This window comes from Ammospiza caudacuta, chromosome 20 (genome assembly GCF_027887145.1).
Source record: "Ammospiza caudacuta isolate bAmmCau1 chromosome 20, bAmmCau1.pri, whole genome shotgun sequence".
NCBI classification, from domain to species: Eukaryota; Metazoa; Chordata; class Aves; order Passeriformes; family Passerellidae; genus Ammospiza; species Ammospiza caudacuta.
In genome coordinates, this window is record NC_080612.1 from 3,657,115 (window position 1) to 3,670,739 (window position 13,625).

Here is a 13,625-nt window from a genome sequence, read left to right on the forward strand (position 1 = left end):
AGATAAGAAGAGATTAGAGATTCAAGCTGAAGGCAGCTTGCTTGCATGGAGAGCACGGGGAGCAGCACAGCTGAGCCCAGCTCTGCCCTTCTGCAAATGATGCCCCAGAGCAGCTGTGGCTGCACCTGCTGGCCTTGGAGGATGTTCCTGCAGCCCCCTGGACTGAGCCTGGCTGTAAATCCTGGCCTGAGCTCTGTGAGAACATGAGGGGAACTGTTTGTGAGACAGGTCCAGCCCAGGCAGGCCCAGGCTGGGCTGGAGGCTGCCCCAGGGAAGTGCTGTGAGCCACCCCATGGAGCTGGAAAAACATGGGCTGAATGGAACTGAAACTGCTCAGAGACAGCTGGAGAGGTTTCACCCACGTCAAAAAAAGGACTTGTGACAAAACCAACGATTTCTGAAAAATGCTGGTGTTGTTGCCAATGTGCACTGTTGTTTTACAGGTAATTTGGGGGTAAATTTTTCAGTTTTGCCAGGTTGCTTGGCATAACTTGAGAGCTCTGCAGGTCTGAGGCACCAGCCTGGCTCAGCTCACTCCTGAGAGCTGCCCACACCCACAGCTGAGAGCATCCCCTGCTTCATTCTCCTCTGCTTTGCTTCTCAAGCACTGAGGAGAGCTCCAGCTTCATACGAAGTCAAAGTCATCCAATTTTCTGGATCAAAGTGTCTCCTGTTTTTGTTGTAATGAAGCAATTTGACACTTTTGGTAATACAAACATTCCCAAGTCTAATTAGAGGGGCAGCTGTTCTCAATATCTCCAGCAAACTCTTCCAGATTACCACAAGAACATGGCCAAAAATCACAGGGCACCAGAGGATGGGAATATTTCCTTCCAGCAAGGCTCTTCTGTCTGCTCCAAGTCCCATCCTCCTGCCTCATACTTGACATTAACACAAAAATTCCTGGGTTTTGTGGCTGCCAAAGCCATTGGGGAGTGCTGGTGCAGGCTGAGGAGCAGAACTGAGCAGGTCAGACCCTTCAGGCTCTGCAGAAGAGGAGCAGGGACCCAGTGCCAGGTGAGCTCTGAGCTGCTCCAGGACAGAAAATGGATAGGGAAAGGGAAAGGGATAGGGAAAGGGAAAGGAAGGCTGCCTTTGTGCCATGGAGTTCTGGAACTGCCTGGGAGGTGCCTGAGGTGTTCCCTGCTAGGCTGGGGCTGTGTGCCTGGACAGGGTTTGGCTGTGGGACAGTTCTGATCACGCTCCAGAGCTGGGGGAGCAGAGCCTGAGCTCAGCCTTGGGCAGGAGGGAGCGTTAGTGGAACCATTTGTGCCAAGCCATGATGGAGCTGTGAACCCACAATTAGAGACAGACAGGCTTGGCTCTACTTTCCTCCTAGCAAGCTGCAATCCTGTATCAGCTCCCTCATGGAGATCAGGGTGACAGCAGCAGATTTACGGGATCTGCCGTGGCCAGGGCTCAGTGGGGCTGTGCTCAGGTTGTGTCCATCCTGCAGAGACTGGGGAGATAAGCAAAGCTCCATCCTGACCCTGCAGTTCAGGAGAAGATGCTGTGTCCTCTAAGAGCCTGAATGAGAGATGTGGGACTCTAGGCAGCTCTCCAAAATGCAGTTTATTGTATACAAAATGCAGTTTCTTACATCCACGAGGTTACAGCAATCCAGGGTTGTGGGTGACAGAGCTGTGCCTACAGCTGTCAGCTCCAGCTGCAGGCAGGTCTGGACACCCTTAGTTTAGGTTACAAATGCATTATATAATTTTCTTTTGGTTACAATGCATTATAGACTTTTCTTTTGGTTACAATGCATTATATAATTTTCTTTGCTGACCATCTTAATACAGTAGAACCAATCTATATCTTAACTTTTATCTCTAGCCTATCATAACTACTGTAATTACCATATTCATGTCACTGTTCTCCAATCACTAAAAGTCAGTACATTACAGTTTAAGCTAGAAGTTGTTTTTCAGTTTTCTTGCAGTGGAAAATTCTGAGACCTTTTTTCTACTTGCCACATTTGCTGACTTATTTGCCTGTGCTATCTTTCTGCTTGGTTAAAACATCTTCTTGTTTGGGGTGGGTTTATCCTTTGCTCTAAGCCATAAAACCTCTTCTAACTAACACACCCTTTGCCTCCTTGGTTATCCAGTGAGACTGCCTCAGCAATTCTTTTCTTCTATATCAAAACTTGCTTCCATCTCTATTCCTTCTTCATATTCTACATTCAAAAATCTTTCTGCTAAGCATACATATCTGTGAGACTTTCTTGTCAAACTTTCATCCTTTCCAAGTGTCCAGAGCTGGCCAGACAGCGCTGGATCCCACAGGCACTGGCACACTCTTGCTCACATCCGTGGTGCTGAAAATCAATTTATTCATTTTGTCTCCTGAACAAGTATTAAGATGAATATCAAAACATAATTGTCTCAACAATCTTTGGGCTTTCACTTATCAGCTGATGATAAGGCTATAGAGGCCTGTGTTCATTTGTCTGCAGATCTCTGTAATCCTATTAAGTTTAGAGTGATAACTGTTAAACTGTACATATACACAGCTGTGCACACGTTTGTTGGGGAAGGTGTTTAACACACACATCCACAGGTACACAGTCTCACAATTCCCTGCTGCACAGCCAGGCTAAGTGCCTCTGTATGGACACCCCACCTCAATTAGCCATAGATCACTCAGTGTCAAAGACCCCTCCTAGCAAACATCAGGAATGTTGCTGGAGCTAAACTGGGCAAAAAGAATAATTTCCCCCCGCATTTCATTGTGAATTTCCTTCTGAGAAGAGGGAATTTTCCTGGCTCTGTATTTCATACCTGGAATCTGTAGGACCCGGCTGGGGCAGAGCTGCCATCACCTGATGCTTAAACCTACCACTGGTACTTAGTCCTGGTTTGGAAAGCTAGGAGTCTGCTCAGGAAGGCAGGAGCCTCCCCTGAAATGGAAAATGTAAACCCTCCCCACCCCTCCAAGTTGCTATAAATTTTAAATTAAGGGTCTCTCAGGCAAAAATATGGCAACAGGAAATAACAGTTCTTTAATAGGGAAAGGAAAAAAGTAAAAGGATAAAATAAACAATGCAGTACACTGGAACAACACTGCCAGAGTCAGAACCCAACCTGACACCCTGTGGGTCAGGGTGTTGGCAGCAGTCCCATTGGAATTGTGGCTCAGCCCTCCTGCAGTGTCAGGGGTGGTTCTGCTGGAGCAGGGATCCTGTAGAGAAGGATGGATTCTTCCTCTGAAGATCCAGTGGGAGAAGAGGCTGCTCATTGCCTCCCTACGATACTCTGAATTCATTCTCAACAGTTTTCCCAGAAACCTCCTAGCATTAAAAACACCATCTTCAAAACAAAGGTACCACAGCCAATGAGGTGGGAATAAGGACTCACATGCTGAGTCTGTCCTGGCTGCTGCTGAAGGAGCTGGGAAAGCCTTGGGAGACCACCCAGCAGCACATCCCACTCATGGAGCATCTCCCTTCCTTCCCAGGCTTGAAATTTGATCCCAGCTGGGCTTCTCACAGAATCACAGAGTGGCTTGGGTGGGAAGGGATCTGTAAAGGCCATCCAGCTCAGCCTTGCAGTGAGCAGGGACATGAGCTGGACAAGCCTGAGCAGGGATGGGGCACCCACCACCTCTCTGGGCAACCTCTGCCAGGCCCTCACCACCCTCAGATAACAAATGTCAATGGCTGCCCATTGTTAACTCTTTCTGCCCCACACCTGCACAAATCCCTACTGTGCTGTGGCAGCTGGAGCTTGCCCGAGCCTTGGGGCAGCAGCAGTAGATGGTGTGGGACACTGAATTTTGGACATCAGTAAACCTAGCTGTGCTTACCTCACTGCAGCCTTCACCCTGCCCTGAGGTGGGACAGGTTCCTGGTATCACTATTAAGCCAGAAACGACACAAAGTCACATAAGAAAGCAAAATGGCAAAAGCCCCTTTTATTTGGTCCCTGCCCCTTTTATACCTTAGTTGGCTACAGGTGGCCATGACTGGTCATTTATTCAATGCATTTTACCTGCTTGCCTAATTAAGAAGACACACCAATTTGTAAACAACCTTATGAGGAAAACAGCAAAAGAGATTGTTAAAAATCACCACTTGCAGATTGTTTTAATATTTGGCTATCATTTTTTATCACCTTATCAACTTATCCTACTTTCTCTCTCTGACCAGGCTGTCACTTCCACACCTGGGAAGGTATTTATTTCCTTATTATTTCCATAATCCAGGCTGGGAGGCACAAAGGCACACCAAGAGGAGCTGTAATTTATTGTGGCTGGGGTGAGTGGGGCTGTCAGGACAGGGTTTGTTCCTTGCTGGGTGCTGTTTGAGGAGCAGAGTTTTCTCCCTGACTCCTGTTAAACACTGAGCTGAAATGCAAAGTGATGGAATAAAAAATATCAGGACAATAAGGCAGGAAGTAGCATTAGATATATTGATAATTTGGGCAAATCACTCCTGTGGACCTCCTTTGATTACTTTATCTGTTCAGTCTGCCTTACTAAGTGCTGCTATCACACAAGCATAATAAAACAAGAATATATAAATGGAAGGAATTAAGAGCCATCCTATTGGGACCAATTTAATCTTTGCTTCATTTAAAAGGAGAACATGGCTCCCTTATCTAATGTACATAAAATTGCTCTTTATTCCCCAGGTTTACATAGAGATGACAGATCTATATAAATATGGATCTGCTCCTTTTCCCCTCTCTGTGGGGAAGAGCCACCTTCCACCACATCTCTGGACACTTGAAGGAGTCTCCCTCCTGCCCTGTGGCATTTCTGAGAAAGGAGAATGAGGATATGGCAGCATCCTTTGGAAGGCACAGGCTCTAGCAGTGGATGTTTGAAGGTAAAAAGCAACAAGACCACTCCCAGATTAACTCTAACCCTAACCCTGCTCAGAGGCACGTGGTGCTGGTGGGAATGGAATGAATGAAACCCAGCCAAACCAGCCCTTCCATGGTCACTTCATCCATCCTTGCTTTGCTTCTGGGGGTCACAGAGCAAACCCACGAGGGTTTCTGAGCTGTGCAAGACAGGCAGGAAAGCATCTTTCAGTCTGTATCTCTGAGAAAGTGTGTTTTCTGGTGATAACTGAGTTTGAACCTAAAAACCTGGATCTGTGGAAAAATGGCTTCTGGTGGTTGCTCTAAATCTTCTCCCAACACACTTGAAACCATGGCTGAGCCTTTCCTGGGGATGGAAAGGCTGTTCTCACCAGGGCTGCTCTCACCCACATGGCAGCTCAGCAGGACCCTTGTCCTGGCAGGGCTGTCTTTGCTTTTGGTAATTCCCCAGAAAAACTGGGACTCTGAGTGGCCTGAACATGACATTTCACAGGAGACTTTGCATGAGAGGAAGCCATCCCCATTTCTGAGAGTGTCCTGTGGAAAAGGACATGATTCCATCTGGGCAGGGATGGGAACCCACAGTGACTCAGGTTGCACTCAGGGATGGGAACAGGAGCAATGAAAAGTTTCAAAATTACCAAAAGCAAAGACAGCCCAGACAGGACAAGGGTCCTGCTGAGCTGCCATGTGGGTCCTGAGAGCAGCCCTGGAGTTCCTCCCCAGGAAAGGCTCAACCATGGTCTCAAGGGTATTGGGAGAAGCCATTTCTGTCTCCACAGATCCAGGTTTTTAGGTTAAAACTCAGTTCTTACCAGAAAACAGACTTGCCCACACCCAGAGATCCAAACTGAAGCGAAATGTGGATGTCAGCCAAGCCCAATATCCCTGTCCAACCTCCCACTCCTCCTGTTCCCATCACTGAGTGGGACCTGAGTCACTGTGGGTTCCCATCCCTGCCCAGATGGAATCATGTCCTTTTCTACAGGACACACTCAGAAATGGGGATGGCTTCCTCTTTTCTTCACCTCTGAGCTAGGAAAGACAAAAAGAGGCATTTGTGCTTTCTAACATGCTAAAAGCATCAGAGGACTCCCTGCTCTTTCAAACCAGCCATCATAAGTGCAATTTCAAAGTGTTTCTCTCTGCTAATATCCAGTGGCTTTTTAAAAAGCAGCTGACAGCAGTGCTGGAATGGCTAATGCCTAATTAGCTAATGGGTAATGATGCTCCTGTGAATAAGGCTGACATTTCACTCTGTAATTATCATCTGGGCTGATAGCACATCCCACAGTGGGCAGTGCAGGGTGCCTTGGGACAGGCCTGTGGCGTGGCAGGGCTGAGTGATGCTCCCTCTGGCCATGCACAAGTGTCCCCTGGGCTGCCACCCCAGCCAGGGCAGTCTTGGGTTCTGAGTTGCTGAAACGGCTCCAGAGATATTAAAAATCTTTTTCCCAGCCCCATGACTAAAGAAGAAGTCGAGATTCCTCAGCTCTGCTTTTCAAGGTTGTTTATTTTCTCTGATCTGTTCCATTCTGTCTCTGACCTGCTGAGATCTGTCCAGCAGCTCGGGTTGTGGCACAGTCCCTGCCCTTGGGATGCTGTTGGCTTTTTATACCAAGAACTGTGTGTGCTTTATTTACAATAATTTTCCAATACCTATCACCTATGTTAGACAGTCTGTCTCTACTCTAAACCAGTCCAGAAGTGTCACCATCACAGCAGAAGATGGAGGACAAGAAGAAGAAGGACAGGACATGCCCAGATTCCTCCATCTTGCCTCTTGAACTCCCATTCTAAATCCCCAAAATTCTACAATTTCACCCTGTGATAAATTCCCTATCATTCTACTCAAACTCTTGTGGCTTCTAACTCCTCACACAAAGTTGGGAATTGTTTCCATGGGCTAAAATCAAAGGCACAGGTGTTTGTGACTCTGTGCCAAGGTCTCTGAGCCCCTGCCAGGGTCTCAAATCCCCAGAGCAGCCAGAGCAATGTCCTGGGTCCCGACAGCCCAGCATAGCCAAGGCTTTGCCATGGCTGCCCCTCCCCACACAGCCTCATTTGCCACCCCAGGTCTACAGATCTGAGCTGAAAAAGGGATTTTGCTGGGTGTTCCAGCTGCCAGAGCTGTGAGCAGCTCTGCCCTGGCTCAAGGGCTGTGTCAATAGGATAAATCACACAGACTGCATTTTCTTCATGGTAGAAAAATCCCCCTCTTCATTCACATAACTCCTTTTTATAGAGTTTTACAGACCTCATGAGGGACTCCAATTGGTCAGGAGCTTTCTTGTTAATTAATTATTGGTCAGTTGTTATTCTGTATTGATTGGTCACTCAAACCCCCGGTGTGTAACTGCAGGGAAAGTTGTTTGTGAGAGACAGAAAAATGGAAACCGTCTAATGGTGTAAAAACAGTTTATACAGGTGAAGGTTGTTTTTTCGATTGTTATGTTAATGAACTGCTCGCACCAGGATTGCTTTCACATGGGAACTTGCAAAGGACCAGCCACTGATTTTAGGAGAACAGGATTGATTTTATGAAGGCTTTCTTTATAATTTTTCTACCTCACTGCACCATGTGTCTCCATCCAGGAGGCACTGGAGGAGCTGCAGAAACCCCTCCCTGCTTTGCTGGGACTCACCATAGCTCCTTGAGGAATAAACATTTGATAAAACATTCTGAAGCTGAAGGCTTATATGCTGTATGCCCCTAAAAATGTCAAAGTTCTCTATTTGCTTTCTGCAGAGTGAGCCAAGTCCTGCTCCTTCAGCCTCACTGCAAGGGGCAGCCAAGCCCCAGCCTGGACCAGAGTCCTGCCCTTCACAGAGAGGTCCTGGTGTCATGAGTATATATTGCTGTATCTATACTATAGATACAGCTATATATATATATATATATATATATACACACACAATATAATATTGTCATATTCATTATATTAGTTAATATAGAGCATATATTAAATATATTAAATATAATAATTCACATATTAAAGATTACATTAGAATATCTATTAAATATTAAATTTGTATCGATATATTTATTGATATTCGGTTTTAATATATAATAGATTATATTTTTATATAGAATTATTTTTATTTATTTATTTAAATATCTCTCTATTAAATATTACAATTTAGTAGATAAATTATTATATTATTTATCTAAATAATAGAATACATTTGTATTAATTTATATAAAATTTTGATATACTTATATAAACAATAAAATAATATACATTTGGGTTCAGCATACTGCTAGGAAAGATCTGCCTATACCATGTTTCAGTCTCCAGATCACTGTGTCTTTATTCTTTTTTAGGAACAACTCAGTTTTGTTCGTTGGGCAACTAAAGATTGAACACCAATTTATAGGTATCAAGGGAGGTTAATTCCAGTGTATTTAAGTGCAAAATCAACCCCTCTGGAGCCTCTGCTTTGCTTTTCCTCAGCCCCTGCCCTACCCACCACACTGGACACCCTCTCCAAGGACAAGCCTGCAGCTTCAGGGTCCATCTCACAATCTCCATGCCAACTGCAGCTCTTAGGAAAAAAAGTTACTAGAGGATCTGTTGAACAAAAAGCCAGCACTGGAAACTTCCACCCATTTTCCTGGGGTTTTAGGGATGCTACCATGCCATAGAGCATGGACACTGTTGGGGAGCTGAGAGAGCTCCCACATGGACACAGCACTGGAGGATCCCTGGGAGGTTTTTTCTCCTATCAATCTCCAAATCTATCATTTCATGCACTGCCAATTTTTAGACATGCAGTGCTCCCAGTTACAGGAGCTTGGTGCAGCAGGGACAGAAGGGAGGCACACACCAGCCCTGACACTGAAACAGGGATGCTCCTGCACTGGGCAAACCTGACCCAGCCCTTCCTTCAGCAGGACCAGACACACCCTGCACACTTCTGCTCTACCATATTTCTCTGGAAGGTGGGGAGATGTGCCAGAGCTTGTCATTGTCATATTTTCTGAAAAATCTATTCACCAGGCTTTCTTCTCCTGGGAAGCTGAGAAGCCTCAGAAAAGAATGAAAACAATAATTACCTGATTCTTTCTCCTGTGTTTTGCTGCTTTGGAATGTGGTTTGGACATTGTTTACCAACAGGTGCATCTTTGATTGGTTCCATGTGAATTGTTTTTACTTAATGACCAATCACAATCAGCTGTGTTGGGCTCCAAGGAGTCAGTCACAAGTTTTTCATGATCATTCTTGTTAAGCCTTCTGTCTGTATCCTTCGATAATTGATATGATATGATATAATATGATCAGCCTTCTGAGAACATGGAATCAGATTCTCATCTCTCACCTCATCCTGGGGACCTTCACAAACTCAACAAGTGCTGGCAAAGGCTGCTGAGATCAGAGGATGTGTGTGAAAACAGGAGTTCCTGCAATAGAGCACTCAACTGGCAGATTGAAGAATAATAACAATAAAACCAATAATAAATATGGTTATTAATGAGCAGAAGGAGCCCTGGGAGACACATCAGCTGTTTGAACAAGCAGATATTTCTGTCCCTCCCTCCCTGTGTAATCAATGTGTATTTATTTCTTTATTTAGCTCAATGCTCACCCTTTGAGGAGAAGATGAAAGTGTCAAGATGATCCTCTCCTTATCATGCCCTGCACAAGGGAAAGCTTTGAAGATACAATATGCAGAAACACTGGGCTCTCCTGTGACTTCTCCAGATTTAATTAGCCCAACCTTGTGTAAGGATCCTGCCTCCCCCTCTAGACAGCCCTTTCTTCCCCCTCCCCAGCCTCAGACAAGCTCCGGACTCACTGGCAAAATAGCAGCTGCTCAAGCCCTCAGTTTAATTCAGAGCTTGGCTCTCCAAGATGAGCTAAAAAAAAATGCCACCCCAAAGATGGAGCTGCTTTTAGCATTATGCACGAGCTGCAACTGCCAAGGAAAGTTTATCTTGGAGCCAATGTGAGCTCTGTTGCTCCAAGTTAAATATTTCCATTTAAAAAGTAGAATGAACTATACTGTGGGACTTCCAATTGCTTCCTGAAATATTAAGAAGGAATATCTTTAAACATTAATATTTTGTTACAGTGCTGAAGCCTTTCTAAGGGAGGGTTATTTTTTAGAGCTGTGTATTTTTCTCTGCATAATTGGAGCCTCTGATCTGTGCCTGTACTCTGTGCTCCCAAAAGTCCCTGTACACCAACAACCTTCCTTCCAAAGCAATCAATAAAAATCCTTCTTTTTTCCTCCTCCCTGCTATTCCTGCTGCTAGGAGGTACTGCCAAGGACACCTTGAGGAAAGTGCCCCATGATGGGACCCCACAGGGCTGCCAAGAATCTCCTTCTGTTGTACCCATCCCCACTGAGACACCACAGATGGGCTCCCATTGCCCATCCCACATGGACCAGCACTGGGACCAGCTGGAGCAGCTGCTTTCAGCCAGCCAGGCCTTCCCTGTGTCCCATCCCATGGCCCATCCATCCTCTCTGTCACTAGGGAAGTAGTTATCAAAAGGGCAGATCAGGAGAGCAGATTTAATGCTGCTTTCATGGTGGGAAGGGGAAAAAAATTAAAAAAGAAGAAGAAAGAAGAGAGAGAAAAATTATGTTGCTTCCAGGCCATTTGCATGTTCATTTCTCAAGAGAATGTGACACTTTATCCTTTTCTTCAAATTAACTTCTGTGTCACAAGTGGAATAAAAGGATTGGGTAGATGGGAACTGAAACATGGAGAAATGAAGGACTGGGAGTGGCAGGCATGGAGTGTTTGTGATGTGCAGGACAGCAGTGCAGCCCTGCTATGCCAGCCATTGCTCAGCAGCTTGCTATGCTGGCCTAATCTTACAAGGTCTCCCAGAAGTCCTTTTTTTCCCAGTTTTTTTTTTCTCACCTCCTTCAGAGCACACAAAAACCCAAAGCGCTTTCCTGAGCAGGTGGTTGGAGCTGCTGGACCATTCACATTCTCTATGGGACAGTCCCCAGGGTGCAGAGCTGGCCCTCAGCTGGATGGGGACAGCTCAGGGAGGACATCAGAGCCAGCAGGACAGCCCCAGCACTCACACTGGAGGCAGGAGTGTGGCATTCACATTCTCTGAAAAATCCCCTCTCCCAAGATTTTTCTCCTGGGAAGCTGAGAAGCCTCAGAGAAAAGGAAAACAATTCTTCTCTCATTTGCTTTTCCTGTGTTGTGCATTTCTCCATGTTTCAGTTCCCATCTACCCAATCCATTTCCATGGATGAGGGAGGAAAGGAGGCTGCTCCTCACAGACCCAGAGCTGCTCTGGGGGACAGCCCTGGCACCTCTCTCCTGCTACACTCTGGCCACTGAGGCAAAAGGAGGCAGATTGGGCAGAAAAGGGAGGAAGCAATAGTGGATGTGACAGCCTGGTCAGAGAGTGAGAAAACTAGATCAGTTTTCCCAGAATCACCCTGGGAGACTTTAGGGAGTTGAAGATAAACAATGATAAACAATTATTTTAAAAAAACCTACAGGTGCTGTTTTCCTAATATCTGTATTTTTGTTATTCTCATAAAATTGTTTATAAATTTTAAAGTAAATAAATAAATTTTTGGAGTGTCTTGTTAATTAGCCAGTCAGGTGAAATGCATTGATTAACATGAAATTGATTGATTAAATTGAATTATTAAATGACCAATCACGTCCACCTGTATCCATCAGTATATAAAATAAGTGGTTGGAAGTAAAGACTTGTGCTTATGCCATTGGCCTGGTTTAGGGCAAATTTGGGAGAAAAACTCTAAAGGGCCCCTCCAGAAAGCAAACCCACATGGCTTCTCCCTGCAACTGGGCTGGGAAGGATTCCTTGGAGAGAAGTGGAAAGAACCTGTTTATTTAACAGGCACAGCACCCCCAGCACACAGAATGAACAATACCAGGTGACACCACTCTGTCACTGCTCTGACAAAGATGACAAATTCAGAACAAATTCAGAAAGTCTCTCTGGGGGTGGTCGCTCTGTTCTCAGTCCCTCCTGTGCTGGGGCAGCTGCTGCAGCCACAAGGTGCAAACTCTCGGTGTTCCCAGGGCCCAGCCCGGAGCAGGCTCGAGTGGGTCCAAAAAAGGGAAAGGAGAAACAGTCCAGGGGAAATTTGCACTGCTGAGCTAAACTAGCTAATGAGCAGAAGCAAAAAGCAAGAGCAAAGCCAAAAGCCAAAGCAGCACCATGTACTGCCCTGTCTGTGTGTCCCACCAGCCATGGGGGAGTGGCTGATAGCAAAACCAAAACAAAACATTTGCTCCTCAGAGCCAGTGTAGAAGGCACAGAACATGATATCCAGCATGAACAGAACACACCAATGGGGATACAAGCATCACAACACTATCCTAGGACAGCCCCTCAGCCTTCTGATGGTCTCTGTGTCATTTGTCACTAAGCAGTGCCAGTGCTGTGGTCACCTCCTGGCCTGCAGCCCCTCCAGAGACCCAGGGCTCACAGGACACAGCAGCAATCTCAGCTCTGAGCATCCCCTGCCCACCCCAAGTCCTTGTGCAGACACGTCAGCAGGGCTGGAGGGCCATGAAGGGCCATGGTTCCTCTTTCCTGGTGAAATCAGCTTTTCCAGCCCATGGAAGCAATGCCACCAAGCTTGATTTGTGAGGAGCATTCATGTCCCTGTCCTCACTGCCATCCATGCACACAGCTCTGGTGCCAGTGCCTGTAAGAGGCATGTGCAGGGCCTGTAGGCCAGCAGAGCTCCTGAAAGGAGCATTTGGAGGCCATTTATCCCCCAAAACTGAACCCAGCTCCCTCCCAGCCAGCAGCAGGTACACAACACCCCCCCACAAATGGCTTTTAGAAGTTGCTGTCCCCCTACTCTCCCTGTTGCAGGGTTCAGCAGGTCCTTGGATACCACAGTGACTTTTGGGGATGCCCTCTGGAACACAGCAGTGCCTTTGCTGTTTCTCTCACCAATTTCACATGCCTGGGAGTGAGGTCAGTAATTTTCACCCACTGGCACAGGTAGGATGTGCTTTTTGGGAGGAGAGGAGCCTGTTCACAGCAGCATGGCATCCAAAACCCCACACAGTGACACAGGAATGCTCAAATCAAGGTGTGCCTGCAGAGGCAGCCCCCAGAATTCAGGCGGTCTCCAGAATTCGGAATTCAGGCAGCCCCCAGAATTCAGACCAGAGTTCAGAATTCAGGAAGCCCCAAGAATTCAGAACTCAGGGGGCCTGGAATTCAGAATTCAGAGCCTCTAGAATTCAGGCAGCCCCCAGAATTCAGAGGTGTCCTGCTGAAACCCTTCACGTGGCCCCCTGACTCCCCCTCCTCCAGTTTCCTGTGTTTCAGCCCAAGATCCTCTCAGCTTTATTTATTCTGGGCATAAACACTCCTGGCAGCTCTCATCAGTGCACAGACAGGGCTCCCCCAGCTCCCCTGCCCAATTAGTGCCACTCTGCCTGTGTGAGGAGGAGCAGCAGCCCCTGGCCACAGAAGGCAGCTCAGCATAGCCTGTGGCTACAGAATGCATCACACCTGCCTGCCTCTCACTGCCTTGGGTGAGCTGAACCCAATGAATATTTCAATAGGCTCTGCTTGCCCAGGATACTATTAATTTTGGAGTCCCTGTTATCCAATTCCTTTTCCTCCAAGTGGGTGGTGATTATTAATTTCACAAGCTGTGCTTCCACCAGCTCCTTCCCAGTCCCTTGTGACTGAGGAATATTAATCCACATTCATGCTGTCATTCAGCTGCCCAGGAGACTCTGCTGTGAATGGTGTTATTATTAATACCACTGCTCCACACGTGGGTAGAGCAACTTAGAGGCACACAGGTGGGTTGCAA